General features: G+C 41.4%; 1 protein-coding gene across 5 annotated transcripts in view; it reads right to left on the bottom strand.

The window, feature by feature from the left end:
- The window catches only part of Znf385b (zinc finger protein 385B), a 391103-nt gene that overhangs the window by 99789 nt on the left and 274945 nt on the right, over positions 1 to 16369 (bottom strand). Inside the window, exon 1 of one of the 5 annotated variants that reach the window (XM_036186186.1) lies at positions 10081 to 10241. The exons of the other annotated variants lie outside the window; for them this stretch is intronic. The gene's annotated coding sequence lies outside the window, so the exon portion shown is untranslated. Of the gene's footprint in view, positions 1 to 10080; positions 10242 to 16369 lie in introns of those variants that run through there. 5 annotated transcript variants of the gene reach the window in all.

A 16369-nucleotide genomic window follows, 5' to 3' on the forward strand; every position in this document is an offset into this window, starting at 1 on the left:
AACAAAGGCTCAGGCTGAGACTGATAAAGCTTTGTTTCCAAAGTGGTTTTAGAACAGTAGCATGGGACTGTGGACCAAGTACTGTCTAATCACATTACACATGGCACAGATATTGATATCCACATATGGGTAAATAGATATGCATATCAATGTATATTCATATATACTCACATATATTTATACTTACATTCATGATCCTTATAACAGTCCAATAAACAAACAAGATATTATTATTATTATTATTAGCCTGATTTCAGAGATGGGAAATGGAGGCACAGAGTGATTTCAACTTCACACAATTTATATGCACAGGTGCAAGAATTCAAATCCAAATCCAGGCAATTTGACTTCTGGCTCCTGGTTTTCATTACTGGGTTATTGCTGAAGACACTCTCACTATCTAGGGACATTCCTCAGCTATAGAGAAGAGGATTTTAACCTCACACCAAGCTACCTAAAACATTCAATCTGAAAACAGGAAATGTTTGCTGTTGGGGATTAGCTAAAACTCAACATTAATATAATGTCTGAATCTGAGATAACTAAAATGTGTGTGTGTAAGGTTTTCTAAATTGTTCTATGAGATCTAGTTCTAGAATACATTGATTTAAAAATAATCTTTCCCAAGGAGCTGTATTATTTCATTCAATAGTTATGAGGGACTGGCAAGAAACAGTACTGATGGGCTTATAAACTGTGTCAGGATTTATTTTACTTTTAAGAGAGAATAGGAAAATGCTAATAACAAGTACAAACATTTACTGTGATTCTACTACATGCTAGGTACTATGTAAGGTCATCTGCATCCTTTGTTTTATTAAATTACAATGTAAACCCATCACGTTTTATTATTTCCATTTTACGGAAGAGAATGATAAGATTTAGAGCAATTAAGATCACTTAGTAGGGGCTATGGCCTGGATTCAAACTCCTGTTCCTCTGACTCAAAAGCCTAGACCATTACTACATAAATCAAAAGCTGCTATGTGAAAAGGTTCCACCACCAGGGATGAGGATACAATTCAAATGGGAAAGCAGTTGCTCCTCATGGGTAAGCAAAGTCCTGGGATCTTTCTTTGGAAGGTGTTGAACAGTGTGCCTGAGACACAGCCAGTGTTGTGTAATCTATAACTGTGGTCACCAGTTAACCCTATGCCCCCCATACCATGTCACACCCTGGGAAAACACAAGTAGTTAAGTCCATTAATATTTCTCTTAAAAGTCAATACTTGTGGAGGGAATAGCATGTGTTATCAACACACTGTTTAGGGGGTTCAAGGGAGAATGGAATTGCATCTGGTTGTAATTCGGATTCATCAACATGTCCTCAGATGAGTTGACTCCTAAGGTCAGTCTTGAGGAATGGCTAGTGTTCTAGAAGGTGAATACAGGAGAATAGGGTGGACCACTTAAGAACATAGAAGAATATTTTTAATATATTTAAGTGAAACATTTATTTAAGTGAAAAAAAAAAAAAACCTCAAGGTATTCTGAGGGTTTGTGGATTACAGATAAAACAAAGAAGAGAAAAACTAGAACATCTTTATGACCTTGCAATAAACCAATGTTTCTTAAACAGGAAGTTGAAGGTGTTGATAACAAAAGGAAAAGATGAAAGAACATATTCTACTAAGAACAAGGATACAGCAAAAACAAACAAAACAAAACCCAAACAAAAAATCACCTGCAAGGAACTGAAAAGGCAACCTAAAGACTAGGAGAGAATTAGCGCGCGCGCACACACACACACACACACACACACACACACACACACACACACACCCCACACATACACACACTATCTATCTATATATATATATATAGTATGGATGGCATATATTCAGGTCCCTTGTCTATAGAAAGACAATAAGACATTAGAACAAGAAAAATGAGGAAAAACCCAAAGAGCCATTTCATAAAAGTAGTTATTAAAATGGCGAGTTCTACAAAATGTGGTACATTAGACATTAGTGATATGAGATTTATAACTAAAAGAAGATGCTACTACATAGCCATGAGATTACATCTACAATGAAGAGAGACTCAGCTTTGAGGAAGTAGGTAGAGTCATAATGAAGCATAAATTGTTACAACTACTTGGAAAAACCTATGTGACAATGTTCCCATAAGCGTAGTAGACCATATCCTATGACTCAGCGGTTCTGCTTCCTGGGAGATGCCTGACAGAAGCAGTATGAATTATAGAACAATCATAGCAACAGTAGTTCCAACCGGAAAACAGTCAATTAACCCATCAACTAGAGAAAGAACAAAATAATTTTAGGATCTTATACAACAAAACATTCATAACAATGGACTCTGGTAGTGAGAAAAATATGATACCAAACTCTATACAACAGTGAGTAATAGAAAGAACGAGAAAAAACAATGGGAAGGAAAAGAGGTGTCAGGGTGCCTTTCTGTGAACATTACCAGCTGTTTTTAAAAACAGGATCAGTCTGTTAAGAAAACCTTTCCAAATAAGAGGAAAACTCCCCAATAAAAAGGACATTTCTGAATACTGTCAGGTTATTATAGTGTCGTAAGTGAATTCTGAGTTTCTCTTTGCACGGCCAGCTTGATTGTGTTCTAAGTGACTTGTCAGTTAAAGGGCATTCATGATGCTGGCATTTCCTTAGGAAACAGAAAGGAGACTGTGCAAGAGGCTAATGTATATCTAGAAGTCTGAGGCTACACAATTTTTAAAAAATATTCATTATTTTAATTTAATGTGTAGGAACACTTTGCTTGAATGTATGTAAATGTATGTACTGTATGTGTGCCTGGTGCCCATGGAGGGCAGAAGAAGACGAGAGAGTCCCTGGAACTGGAGTTCATAGACAATTGTGAGCATCCATGTAAGTGTGGGGGTGGGGGGTATTGAACCCAGGTCCTCTAAAGAGCAGTATATGCTCTTTGCCACTGACCCACCTCTTCAGACTCCTGACTCTATACACAATTTTAACTGTTGGCTTCTGGGTTTGAGGGCAGCAAAGGTTCCCCATGCCCCTCAGCCTGCAGAGAGATTCCTCAGCATCTGCCATTACAGGAGCCCAGGGGAAAAGCTGAATTTATAAGGAAATCCTTGGGAACCCCATGCTCTGGTGTGCATGAGGAAAACTGCAGTGAAGGCTTGTCGTGATGGATTGTAAGCCAGGCTGTCCTTCAGTTTAGTCATAATGCACAGCTCTTATACAAAGTGATGAATTCAATCAGGAAGATGGCTTTTCGCATGCTGTGACGGTGGAGTACAAACAGCCAGGTAGCTATAGATTTCTCTCTTACTATCTGGCCCCCACATTGAATTTCTTATATTCAAATGGTGAAAGAATGAACGAGATTTATTAACTATGCAATGCACATTAGCGGTTTAGGGAAGCATGTGACATGCTTTGCTGCGGTTGCAATCTTTTGAGGAAAAAAAAAAACAGCAGCATTTCACAAATTTAAGTTGAGATAGTCAGAAGTGAATTTGAAATATTTCAGCTTTCTGATAGTCCCTCAGCTTGTTCCCCAGTAGTATGAAGCACAATTGTGCAAGATAGAAGACTCCAAGCAGGAAAAACAGGTCCCTAGCAGATGCCGTCTCGAGGTTTGAAAGCAGCGTTTTAATACACCTGACTTATCAAAAGGGAATGTCATGTGCTGGTTCCTGAATTACCAAGTGTTTAGAGAAGCCAGAATGATCTCCAGACATGGATTTACTAAAATTGTCTGAGGACAGGCATGGCCTGAGAGGTCACAGGAGCCTGGTGACATTTTTCTGGCCAAAAGACTCAGGGAGATGGTCCTAAGCTATGTCTGTTCAGTGACTCCTAGCCTTGGCATCCAGACTTCCATGCAGTCTGAAAGCTTAACTGTGACAAACACAGCTACAGTTTGCTGTCCCCACACACAACACGAAAGAAAACTAATAGAGTGATGGCTTATTTTAGGAAGTGTCCTGAAAATACAAACTTTCCTAGGAAAGACATCACTGTTTCTCAAGTGATCATATATTCCTAGAGAAGTTCTATCTCATATAATATTAGAGATAAATATAGTTTAGATTTGATTTGAGTAAAATAAGATTTCACCACGGCACTTGATGGGTAAACAAAGAGCCCATTGCCCAGTGTCACCATTTTGAATATTTAAGACGGCACAACCTAAGTTTCGTATGAATTACATGTTGTTTTCACTATCTTCTTTCTTGGGGTGTTGGAGAAGGCTTGAGATAGGGTCTCTTGTAGCCCAGGCTGGCCCTGAAGGTTAGAACTCACTGTGCTGTTGAGATAACCAGTCTCCTGTTCTTTCTTGCCTCCTCCTCTCAAGAACTGAGGTCACAAATGTGAACCACTGCGGCAGACACCATTATCTTCAGTCATGTAAGTCTGTAGTGGTCCGTTCTGCTTTCTAACTTTGAATTTCAACAGAAAAAAAAAAATCACTTTTGTTTTTCAAGGAAGATTTTAATGCCAGTGTTTTGTCACTCTGAATCATGGAAGAAAGGAGTGTGATGAGAGAGGGGCTGATGTGGCCAAGGACCCGCATTTCTCCCCAGTTTAAAGAAGGATTGCAGCAGCTCATTTTGAATGAGTTTTTCCATTTCCCCACTGGGAAAAAGAGAGAGCAAGAGTCCATTAAAACCAGGCTTTTACCCACATGGCTTGGATCAATATAATGAATTCAAACAGCACTGCGGTCGGTCGGGGACACCCACACTTGGGTTGGTGGGTTTGTAGAGAAGCACCGTCAAACAGGCAATGAACTCACGATCTGAAAAGACATTCCCAAGCAATGGAAACTGGCCTTCTGCTGGAGCAGATCAAAGCAGCGGGCCCTTCTGGCCTCTGGCTCTCTTTGGGCCAGCCTGGCACAAAGGGCCAGTAGGAAAGGGGCTGGATCCAGCCACCTAGGAGGTCAGTGTACCGGCTGCTGCTGTAAATTCTGGCTCCAGGACACAAACTGTCTCATGCCCTGGTGAGAAAGAATTTCGGTTCCTGCATTCAATATTTAGGCTATTTACATCTAACAACTAAAAAGGGGTGGGTGGGAGAGGAACTGTGGTATATGTAAATTATGCTCTTAAAAAGGTACCCTCCCCCAAGCTTGCTCAATTTAAGGAAACACAGTTAATATTTGCTCTGCCTGAGCCTTCTACTCCCACCTTGATAAAGAGGAAAAGGTTTCTTGGGTTTAAATATTAACTAAACACTTCAAAGCTATTCAAAACCTGTTGTCTCCCCTCCACCAAAGAAAAAGCAAATAGGCTCCCAGAAAGCACAGCTTGGGGATAATAGATAAAAACAGTAAAAACCGCTGGCCCCTTGTGCACACGAATCTTCACAACCATCGTAATAATAGCTACAGGGCATTCAGGAAAACTGCCAGTGGCCAGTTACCAACCATGGCAGCCATCATCAAAGGGGATGCTCCTGACCCTCTACCATGGAAGAGATGGCTCCCAGCTGACATTCACTGCCACAAGTAGCATGAAGACCATTACTATATCCCCTGGGAAGCCTGCTATGGGAGTGTGTGACCTCACTATACCAGACAATGGCATGAGCAGGTGTGAGAAATGACATTGGGGGTGATATGGGTGACGGGCTGAGAAAGGCTCAGGAGAAGGAAGGAGGGATGGTGACTGAGTGTGTCTTCATTGTGCAAAGAGGACTGGGACCAACACCATCTCCTTATTTAGCACTTGCCAGTTTTATCTCCTAAAATGTCCACCCCACCATCTTTTTCTTGTGCAGCAAAAACAGAACAGAACAAAAATTACATGAGGAGCCACAACCTAGTCAAGCAGCGCATCCAGCTCCCCCCAACACTGGAGCTCGGCAACCAGAAGCCATGTGCTAGCACCCTCCTCATGACAAGCACGGAGCATCCTGTAGCACAGGGGGGCCTACACTCCGCAGGGGATTTGGACTTCGTGGAACTCTGCCACCTCTGACATCTTCACAATTGATTCTACTTGTTCCAGTCAGGCAGCAGTTCCTGAGCCAGGAGTGATATGCAAAACAGCATCAGATAAGGCCCCGCATGAATACCCCAGGATTGTCTGCACTTGGAGTGATTCCTCAGAAATGATAGCCCTGCCCTGTGCATCGTGTTTACTCTTGTACTATCACACTGGCTTTGTTCTAGGTTTTCTTTTATGGGATTTCCTTCTTCTTCTTTCTGTGTGTGTCCATGTGTGTGCAGAAACGTGGTGTGTGTGTGTGTGTGTGTGTGTGTGTGTGTGTGAAGTTCAGAGGACAACCCTGAATGTGATTCCAAGGTGTCACTGTTTATATTTTACATTTGTACTTTCATCCTTTTTCATTTTTTAGACAGGGTCTCTTACTGACCTGGAACTCACCAAGTAGGTTAGGTTGACTGGCCAGGGAGTCCAAATGACTGTGCCTCCCCAACCCTGGGATTACAAGTACAAGCCATCATGCCTGATATTTTTTTCAGCAGTTTATGTGGACTGAACTCGGGCTGCCCTGACAAGGCAGGCAATTTTACTAAGCAGGCCATCTCCCAAGTCCTTTTTTTCTTTTAAGCTTAAAGACTACACACATCAAAGTCATGGCAATTTTTATTTCTTAACTTGACTTCAGTGTTTTCTCTGTCTTGCTATTCTTCTCTATGTAGTAAAAGGCTTTCAATATTATAAAATATATATAAAATAAAAAGATCAATAGTGAATATTATGCTCAGTATCCTTAGGTGATTACTGTAGGGTAAGCAGTTTATTATCATCCTTTGTGTGTGGTGAGGGCACCTGTAACCTATTCCCAGAAAAATCTCTTGTATGCCAAATGATATCATTAACTATGGTCACCTCTGTGCTGTCTGTGGAATCTTCAGATTTATCCTTGCACCCTCAGACTTGCACTGCCCTCTGCCCTCCCTGCACCCCCTCTCTGGTAAGCTCCTAGTTATTCTGTTTTTATACTCTCGCATTTTGTTGAAGATTCCACAAAGGAGACATGTGACACTTTTCTCTCTGACTGGCTTATTTTGTTAGCTCACTGTGCTGGCTAGTCTTGACACACAAACTAGAGTTATGAGAAGATGCCTTCATAAGTTCTGGCTGTAAAGCATTTTCATAATTAGTGATGGATGGCAGAGGGTCCAGCTCAATGTAGGTGGGGCCAACCCTGGATCGATTGTCCTGGGTTCTCTAAGAAAACAAGCTGAGCAAGCCATAGAGAGCAAGCCAGTACGCTGCACCTCTCCATTGCCTCTGCATTGGCTGCTGTCTCCAGGTTCCTGCCCTATTTGAGTTCCTGTCCTGACTTCCTCCAATGATGAACAGCGCTGTGGAAATGTGAGCCAAATAAACCCTTTCCTCCCTGACTTGCTTTTTGGTCATGGTGCTTTGTAGCAGCAATAGAAACCCTAACCAAGACACTCATCATACTAAGGTTCATCCATACGATTGCTAATGAGGTGATTTTATTCAAGCTAGGTAATATTCCTTACATGGAATATCTTTTCGACTCCCCAAATGTTTCTCCCTTGCTCACTAAATAAACAAAACATCTAGTCCAGGGTTCACTACTGGCTTCTTTTTGTATCCTTCCTTCTCATGGAATTGCTTACACCTGCACAATACTTAGCTCATCAGGAAACTATGGGGACTGGTGGACATAATGGGCTTTTAGTGAGGAGTCCCACAAAAGGAAAGGATTTTATCACGGTGGTCATTGTACATCTCTTCAGTGATTTATGTCGTAAGGGAGCAAAGGGATGGAAATGTTTTCTTTTAGAACATGTTTATTTTAACTCTTGGTCATCCTGGACTTGACACAGCCCTCTAAGTAACCCCTGCTTTAAAAGTCACCAATGGAAAGAAAAATAAAACCACAAAAATGGACCTAATACTCACCGAGTCTACTTTGATGAAGTATATTCTAGGTAAAGTTCCAAACTGCATAATCTCTACCCATTTTCCAACTTATCTCCTCTCTCTCTCTTCTAACAGCACAGACCTCTGTCTTTCTCATATCCTTCACCACCTTCACCCCAACCCTGACTCCCAATCTGCCAGGCCTCCCTGCCTCTCATCTCCTCTCTCTCTCTCTCTCTCCAGGCTCTGTGTGTGCTGGTCTGTCCTCTGTCTGTTTTGTCTTCCTATCCCTTTGTCCATCACACATCATAATACTACCAGGAACTAATATACTTTTTGCCTCTGCCTCCTTTGCAGCTTTAATTCTGATTTCATTCCTTGCATTATGTCACTATAAATTAAGAGACTGAGAGGGAGACTACTTGAGGATCTGGTCACAACACAACAATTCTATTAGGCCTCACATCTCTGGTTATGTCTCAAGTGGTTGTGTTGGCTGCAACAACTGAGGACTGATTTCCTATGTGCTTCCACAGCGGTACCTGCTCAACTTGTGATAGTATGGGACAAGTCAGGAGCTCAGATGCCCCCGAAGACTTTTAGTATGCATTTTTAAAATGCATCATGGACTATTAGGATGTATTGTTATAGAAACTTAGCATTGTGTCCTGGGTCACACAAGCACTATCCCTTTTCACTTCAGGGCTCATGGTCCTACTACACATATTAAATAGACTTCTGACATATGCATTTAATGAGATGTCTTCTAGAGTCCTGGCTGGATTACGATCATCCTATTCTTTTCAGACAAATGAAATGATACACATGGGTAAACAATCCCGTAAGAAAGTGAACAAGCAGGGCCTTATGGGGGCCGGTGGCTTAGTTTGTAAGCTGCTTGCTGTGCAGGTGTGATGGCCCCCATTTGGATCCCTGGAGCTTCTTTGGCAGCTAGTCTTGTTTAGTCAGTGAGCTCCAGGTCCATTAGGAGACTCTATTGCAAAGTGTAAGGGGAGAGTGACAGATCTCTGGTCTCCATGTGCATGGACACATGAACACATGCACACATATATATATCATATGCACACACAACAAATGCTAAGCAAAGAAAAGAAAGCAATCATAGAAAACGGTAACAATAGTAGAGGACTAGACAAATCCGGATTTCAGTGATGTGAAGCCAGTCTACTGTGATGACGACACTGAGTAGCACAGTCTAAGAGGTCACACATCACAGAGCTTGAAGGACCTTGGAAGCATTAATGAGATTTGGCTTTAACACACTCATTTTTGTTGCAAGAGTTCACTGAACCCTCAGTGTTTATACCTCTAATCCACCAGTGAGGCAGAATACAAGAACTTGACGCTGTTTCAATATTTTCCAAACCACCTAAAATCCCACTGGGACTGTGAGATAAAAACATCTTCCCGCTGCCAAGGGTTCCCAAGTCCTTTCCTAGCAGTAACACTTATTCATGTTTTACAAACAGCAATATTGAAAGGAAAAGGGAAAAAAGGATGAGAAAACAAAGTTGGAAACATCCAAATAGAAGTGAGATGTCACAAGCACCTATTTTATACACACAAAATCCACCCATCCTTAGAGCAGACAATACTCCCTCTGGAGGAGTTAAGCTTACCTGCTCTCCTGAGAGTTCTATGCCCAAGAGTTGAAACAAACATCAAACCACTGAGTTTGACTAAAACCAGATGGTCCGTTACAGCCTGCAGTGTGCTTGTCATAAAAATCATGAGACAAACAGCGCAAATCACCCACATTGCTCCATTTTATTGCAGGCAACCAGTCACAGTTTTGTCAATATAAAAGTGGACTTGTAGGTGGGGAACACCCTCAGCTTAAAGAAATCTCAGTAAGACAAGAGAAAGAGAGGCGATTCTCACACACTTGGGGTTGTTTGTATCCAGCAGTTATTCTAAGACAAACTTCAAAAGGAAAAAGAACTGTAGCTCAGACAGGTAAGACAGGGAATCATCCAACCACATCTTTATGATATTTAGCTAAGTGCCTCAACAACACACTTTAAATACAAACAAGTTAGGAAAACCTGAAGTAAGATCAGGAGTGCGCACCCGGTGGGGGATCGGGGTGTCTTAAAATTAGCAAGTGTTATTTTTCCTGATTCTGATGTTTTTCTTTTTCTGTAGCTGCTTTGGACCATGTTAGATTTCTGTCACACACTTCGTGGAGAAGTCCCCTGCGGTGTGAATGCCCAGCAGTCAGCGATGCTTACCTTCACTCTAAAGATTACAGTCGCACTCACGCGGTCGCTCACTCACTGTGCGCGGCATTACGCGGAGAGAGAAATCCTTCCATCATCTCCGCCCCGTGCTCCTGCGAGATGTGGTGCTAGGAAAGGCCGGCAGGCAGCGCGTCTGAACAAACCACAAGTCTAATTGCTGCCTAGCTCTAATTACTATAGAGGAGAGTGTTTGCAACACGATTCCTGGGAGAGGGCAGGCCACCTTCTGACGACAGCCAACCAAATATATCCTAAAAGACTGACAAGTCACTTTCTTGATTGTTAGCATTTTTCTCAGTCCCCTGTGCAGTCCTCTGTGGCAAGGTGAATCAGATGACCGTCTCTCCCCCAACAAAACAGCTTAATGCTCACAGAGTATCTATCACAATGATTTGGAATTCTTGGTATCACTTAGATTTAAAGAGTTTTTTTTTTTTTTTTCCCCTAAATGGGTAGCCATATCTAAAATTTAAAATTGCCTTTTATTTCAGAGTAGAACCTGTTCCCAAATGAACCTGATTTGTATTCTGTTAGCAGAAAACGGTTTATTTACAAGCTATTTGGTATGAAAAAAAAAAAAAAGTGTTTTCTTTCCCATGGAAATTTAGGTTTTAAGTAAAGATTTAGAGCATATAATTAAAAAAGACTAAAGCTGATGACAATTTGATGTTGCCAACATTAGCAGTGATGTCAATGCATTCCAACTCAAAACCCTAATTTCAGCTCTATGGGGGAATTATCATGTTGAAATTAGCACTTGTCTAGGCCCGGGAGTAAAATGATACAGTATCTACTCCTATAATGCAACCTTCCATCTTGAGTCATTTGGCTCTGTGGTCAGAATAAGGATGGTCATCTGTCCACGTTGCACAGTGTGGCTGTGACTGGGGTGGGGACTGTGCGGTGTTTTGTCACCAACACAGGTGCATTTGCTTGGAGGGCATCTCACCGACGTTTGCACAAGCATTGTGCAACTTAGTACTTTTGCCAGCCAGAGCCAACCCTTGAGATGTACAAAACCAATCATGTTGGGTTTGCACAGTCATGACCAGGGAAAGGTAAACCGCCTAACATAATAACCAGATGCAGAGTTCAGAACGGTGATGATAAAGTCAGTTCTTAGACAGCGTGCTTCTCCAGGAATGAGCAACAGCGAAACACTAAGTGGGACGTGGTAGGTCAGCTCTGAGCCCATTTCCCTCCAACTAACACTTGTGTGTGTCTTACATAATGTTCAGACTCCAAGGAATAACATAAAAGACAGCCATGCCAGGATTTTGCCGTTTTGTAAAATTAAACTTTCACCCATGATGTAGTTCCCTTAAGGAGCCCATGGGTCAGTAGACAAAGTACAGTGCACCTGCTTGGAGTATTTTTCAGGACTATCTCTGGGTCTGCAACTGGTGAATTTTCAAACTTTATTTATACTTCTATATACTTTTAGTTTCGGTCGATGTTCAAAAGTGTGGGCCCTAGATGAGCTACATCGGCATCTCCCCAAAATGTGTATAAAAAACCAATTCCCAGTCCCCATCCCAGGCCTCCTGGGGTGGGGCACTGCAAATGTTTGTTTTAACAAGTCCCACCCCCAGGGAACTGGAAGCTGGCAGAATCTCTCTACTGGTAGGTGGTGCCTGTAGGAGAATGGGATAAAGAACTACATCTCCATGGGGGAGCCTGGGGGAGGGATAAAGGCTCTGGAGAGGTGGCTTGTAAGTGGTTGTCTAAAGTTTGGGAGGAGTTTGGATGGGTCAGCTGCAACTGAGTACCTGTGTTAGTGCAGCCCACCCACTCCAGACTTTACTCAACAGCTTTCTTTAGTCTTTGCTCTCTTGAGGAAAACTTACTGTATCCATGAACTGCAGTCTAATCTACTCTCTTTTCTCCCAACTTTTTAACTCCTTTCAGAGAAGCCTACACTTCCATTTTCTCTAGCAGGGTTTAAAAGCCTTTAACTAGTCATTCATGACCTTCCTACCACTGGTAGAATACAATCCCACATCTAAATTGTTTCTCTTCTGAGTTTCTAAGCGTTTCCCAGATCTCTCCTGCCAGTATCACAGGGGTACCTCACCTCCAACTCATGCTGGATGAAAACAGTTATCACAGCCCTGCCACGGTAGCTGCCCCACCCCCCTGCACTCTGCCCCTACCCCACTGCGGTCTCTAGTTCATAGTCTAGCACCAGCAGCCTCCCATTTAGACTGCAGGAAACCTGATGTTATGATGTTATGCTTGATTTCTCCTCTTCTGAGTTCTCTAATCAGGTTAGTGATCTTTATGACATCAGTTTCCTTTCCTTTACATACTCATTACCATCACCTTCACTGAGCTGCACACTAGCTGCTCTCTAATGTAGCAGGCTTAGAAGTAGGTATAGAAGGCATGGATGAAATATCTTGAATGAATGAATGAATGAATGAATGAATGAATGAATGAATGAATGACTAGCCTAGCATCTATACTTCACTGCAGTAGCACTGGAGGCTATTGAGGGAACACTATTTCCTCCTGGGTGGAGACCTATCATTCCAAGCTACTCAAAACGTAAGAATTAACCTACTGGGACAAGTCAATCCTCCTGGTAGGAGACCACCCCTTGGGAGGGCAGATTCACCTAACATGACACTGAAGAGGTGGAGGAAATAATGGTCCCTTTAATGAGAATGTTCTTCTTTCCAGCATCCTCGCTCTCTGTGGCTGTCAGGTCCCTCAGCTTCTCTGTAGTCTTCACATAGAAAGCTACATTTTTTCTTTTTCTTTCTTTTACGCATCTTTCTTTCGGGTACTGGCTAGAGCCTACATCTCCTTTGTTGTATACTTTGGGCTGTTTTAGTCTTTTTCTGATGTTACCTTCCTTCTGCCATAGGGCTGCTTTGCTTATGCCTAACTCAAAAAGGCATTCCCTCTCTTCCCATCTCCTTCCTCTATGCAGCTACTGAGATTTATGGCTTACCTTTCCTGTGGTTTTTCTTTTCAACTTTAACGAAATTGTCCTTGAACATCCTACAGAGTCTGTTGTTGAATTCTTTTATTAAGAGACTTGGAACCCTGAGAAGGGAACCTCAGGCTCCTTAGTAACATATGGTATCCCAGATGGGACTCCTCAAAATCTCCAGTCCACTAACATAATATTTACCAATTGGACTCAATATTAACCAGTGGAATTCTTTTTTTTTTTTTTTTACTTTTTTAAACTTTTCATTACTTTTTGTATTTAATTTTTTTAAATTCATTTTACATACCAACCACAGATTCCCCTCTCATCTCTCAGTGGAATTCCTAAAAGCACCTTGAGTCAACCATTTTCCTATTTCTGTGGCTTTCCTCAGTGCTCTGAAATTCAACATACTCATTCAAATCTCCACTCTGCTACTCACTACCTGAATATTTAATGAATTAATTGCCTTTTAAGATATAATTCTTAACTGAAGAGCAAGAATAAAATAATAATATCATTTCCTGAGCAGAGCCAAGAGAAATAATGATGTAAATTCTTATTATGGTGCCTAGACTATTGAAGGACTCAGTGAGTGTTATCAGCATCACTCAGCCATCACCATAGGATTCCCTTCCAATGGTTTCAACTCAGTGTCCACTGCCATCTCCCTATTTAGCAGAACTAGTTACTCCTTTATGTTTTATAAAATCTGTTAAACACAGGCTTTCATCAAGAGCAATGCCTACTTATTTGTTTGTTTATTTATTTATCTCCTATTTTCTGGCCCTCAGGTGGTGTCAGATATGGGGCCAATGCCCCAAGAATGTTTACCAAATGAGGCAGCAGCTGTTTCTAGGACAGGCATGCTTTCTTGGTTGTATTATTTCATTTATGTCATACCTCCCAGGATGTGTCTCCCTTTTTGTCTTATTTGAAGTCCTTTCTGTTTAAAAATGAGTTTTAGATACTATTTTGCCCCTCAAGAAGGTATTCTCTACTTTCATAAGTGTTTTCTTTCTCTCCAAACCTGCAATGTATTCACTGAAATGTTTATTATGGTACTTAAGACACTGGTTTGTGTATTACTGTGTTGACACCTCCTTCTCTAGGGAATGCTAAGCTCTTTGGTTAGAGACTAAATTTGGCTCACTTCTTTGCCTACTGTTCTGACTAGAAAAGGTACTCAATGAAATAATGAATGAGAAGAAGGGAATAGCATCTATATTTTATCCTAAGAACCCTGTTATTATATATTAATTAATGGTCTCATTTCCCATTGATAATTATGAACACTGTTAAGAGTACAGGTCTACTCCTTACAAATGGGGTCTATTTTTTTATTTTTCCTTTTGAGACAGGGTCTCATGTATTCCAGGCTGGCTTCAAACTCACAAGATAGTTGAAGATGACTCTGAACTTCTGATTCTCCTACCTCCATCTCCTGAGTGCTGGGGTTACAGGCTTGGCCCCTGCCCCCCAACCCTAATACCTAGTGTATTGCATACTGAGGACTGAACAAGGGTTTCCTGTATGCTGGGCAAACACTCCTCCATCTGAGCTGTCTCTCCAGCCCTACAATTAGAGGTCAGTATCCTAGAACTCAGAAGCCTTTTCCTTAAACACAGGATCACAGGTGGACTCTGAATTCCTGGATAGACCTCAGGAACTTTGTTAACTCACAGGATAGCTGCATTCAACACAGCAAATGAGCCAGCAACAACACCTCAATGGCAACATTACCACACTGGGCCTTGAAACAGAGGCAGCGTCCTCCTCTTTGTTTATGGCCTGTCTGCCTCGGAAAGCCTGAACCATGATCTCTGTTGTTCGTGAAGACATACACAGAGAGCTGTAACCAGAGCTCATTTCTTTGCATGTGAAAGATTGCTGACTTTTCTGTGAACATGAACATGACCTTGTTAAAGAACCAATTTATGATTGGTATAAATTCACAAAACAAATCTTGTAAGAATTTAATACATTTGAAATTTTTTGAAATTGGAAATCACCACTTTTTAAACATCAAATTTTAGCTTCTTTTTTTCTCCATGGTGAACTAAGTTTTAGTGACGGTGGCCTCTGCTATTTCAGCATCATTACTTTTGTATGAACTCCTTTGGACAAATACATGATGAACCTGATTACATCACTCGAGGGGTCTGCAGTGTCAAAGTCACTCTTGAGAGAGCAAATAACGCCCTTTTAATGTAAAAATGATTGTGTTCCAATGACGTCATGGTAGCTTTGTGTTGTCCAACTCTGCATACTCAAAGCAGGCAAATCTATAAAGTTATCTATGGAGAAACCGGACTATCTGTATTAACCTTCGCTTCCTCCCTTACTCCATTAGACATGTGGACACTGAAAAGTGGGTCTTCCTCCCTCCCTCCCTCCCCCCTGGCTGTCGTGTGTGTGTGTGTGTGTGTGTGTGTGTGTGTGTGTGTGTGTGTGTGTGTGTATGTGACAGGCAGAGGTCCACATCAGGTATCTTCTTCAATTGCTCACCACTTTTGTTGTTATTTTATTTTTTGAGGCAGGGTCTTCCACTGACCCTAGAGCTCTATGATTTTGCCTAGACTGGCTAGCCAGCCACAGGTATCCCCCTGTCTCTGCTTCTCCAGAGCTGAGACTGCAGGCACATACACATGTGTAACTTTTTATTTGGATCCTGTGGAATCTAAATTATCTTTCCTGAATGAGCCATCTCATTAATGTATTTTTAAGAGCAAGTAACACTCAATGAATTTATTATTCATCTCTACATGTTTGCATATCAATGGTTCTTATATTAACATTTCTTGAGAGTTTCCTCTCACTGGAGGTCTAAGAATTTTATCATTTGTACTATTCACAGCCTGTAATAAAAATGGCATATAAGAGGTCACTTATTCCTAAATATGTACATTTCCTCTCAAATATTCTCAAGGTATGTTTTCCTCATTATTGCCAAATAAAGGTCAGACACTTTGGATCATGTGGGAAATCACAAGGAAAATCTAAATCAAATCCCAAGCCACACTGTGCCTTTAATATCAGTGTGAAAACAGCATGGTTTTCTAGGACACACTGTGAAGTCTGAAGTGATAAGATAGCATATCTTAAAATGATTTGGAACCAAAAATGGATCTGTGAGCATATTCCCAGCTCACTAAGAATGTTCTACTTTAGAGAGGTTAGAACATGGGGACACCTGACTTACTTTAACAGAGGAGGCTTTAAACTATGCAAACCACAGTGATTACTTCACAATAATGGGTTGGGCTATTTATGAGGAAAGGTCACTGTTAGGTTGTAATTATATTACATTATAATGCCAGGACAGAATTCCAGCCAGACTAC

Source organism: Onychomys torridus, chromosome 4 (assembly GCF_903995425.1).
Source record: "Onychomys torridus chromosome 4, mOncTor1.1, whole genome shotgun sequence".
NCBI lineage: Eukaryota > Metazoa > Chordata > Mammalia > Rodentia > Cricetidae > Onychomys > Onychomys torridus.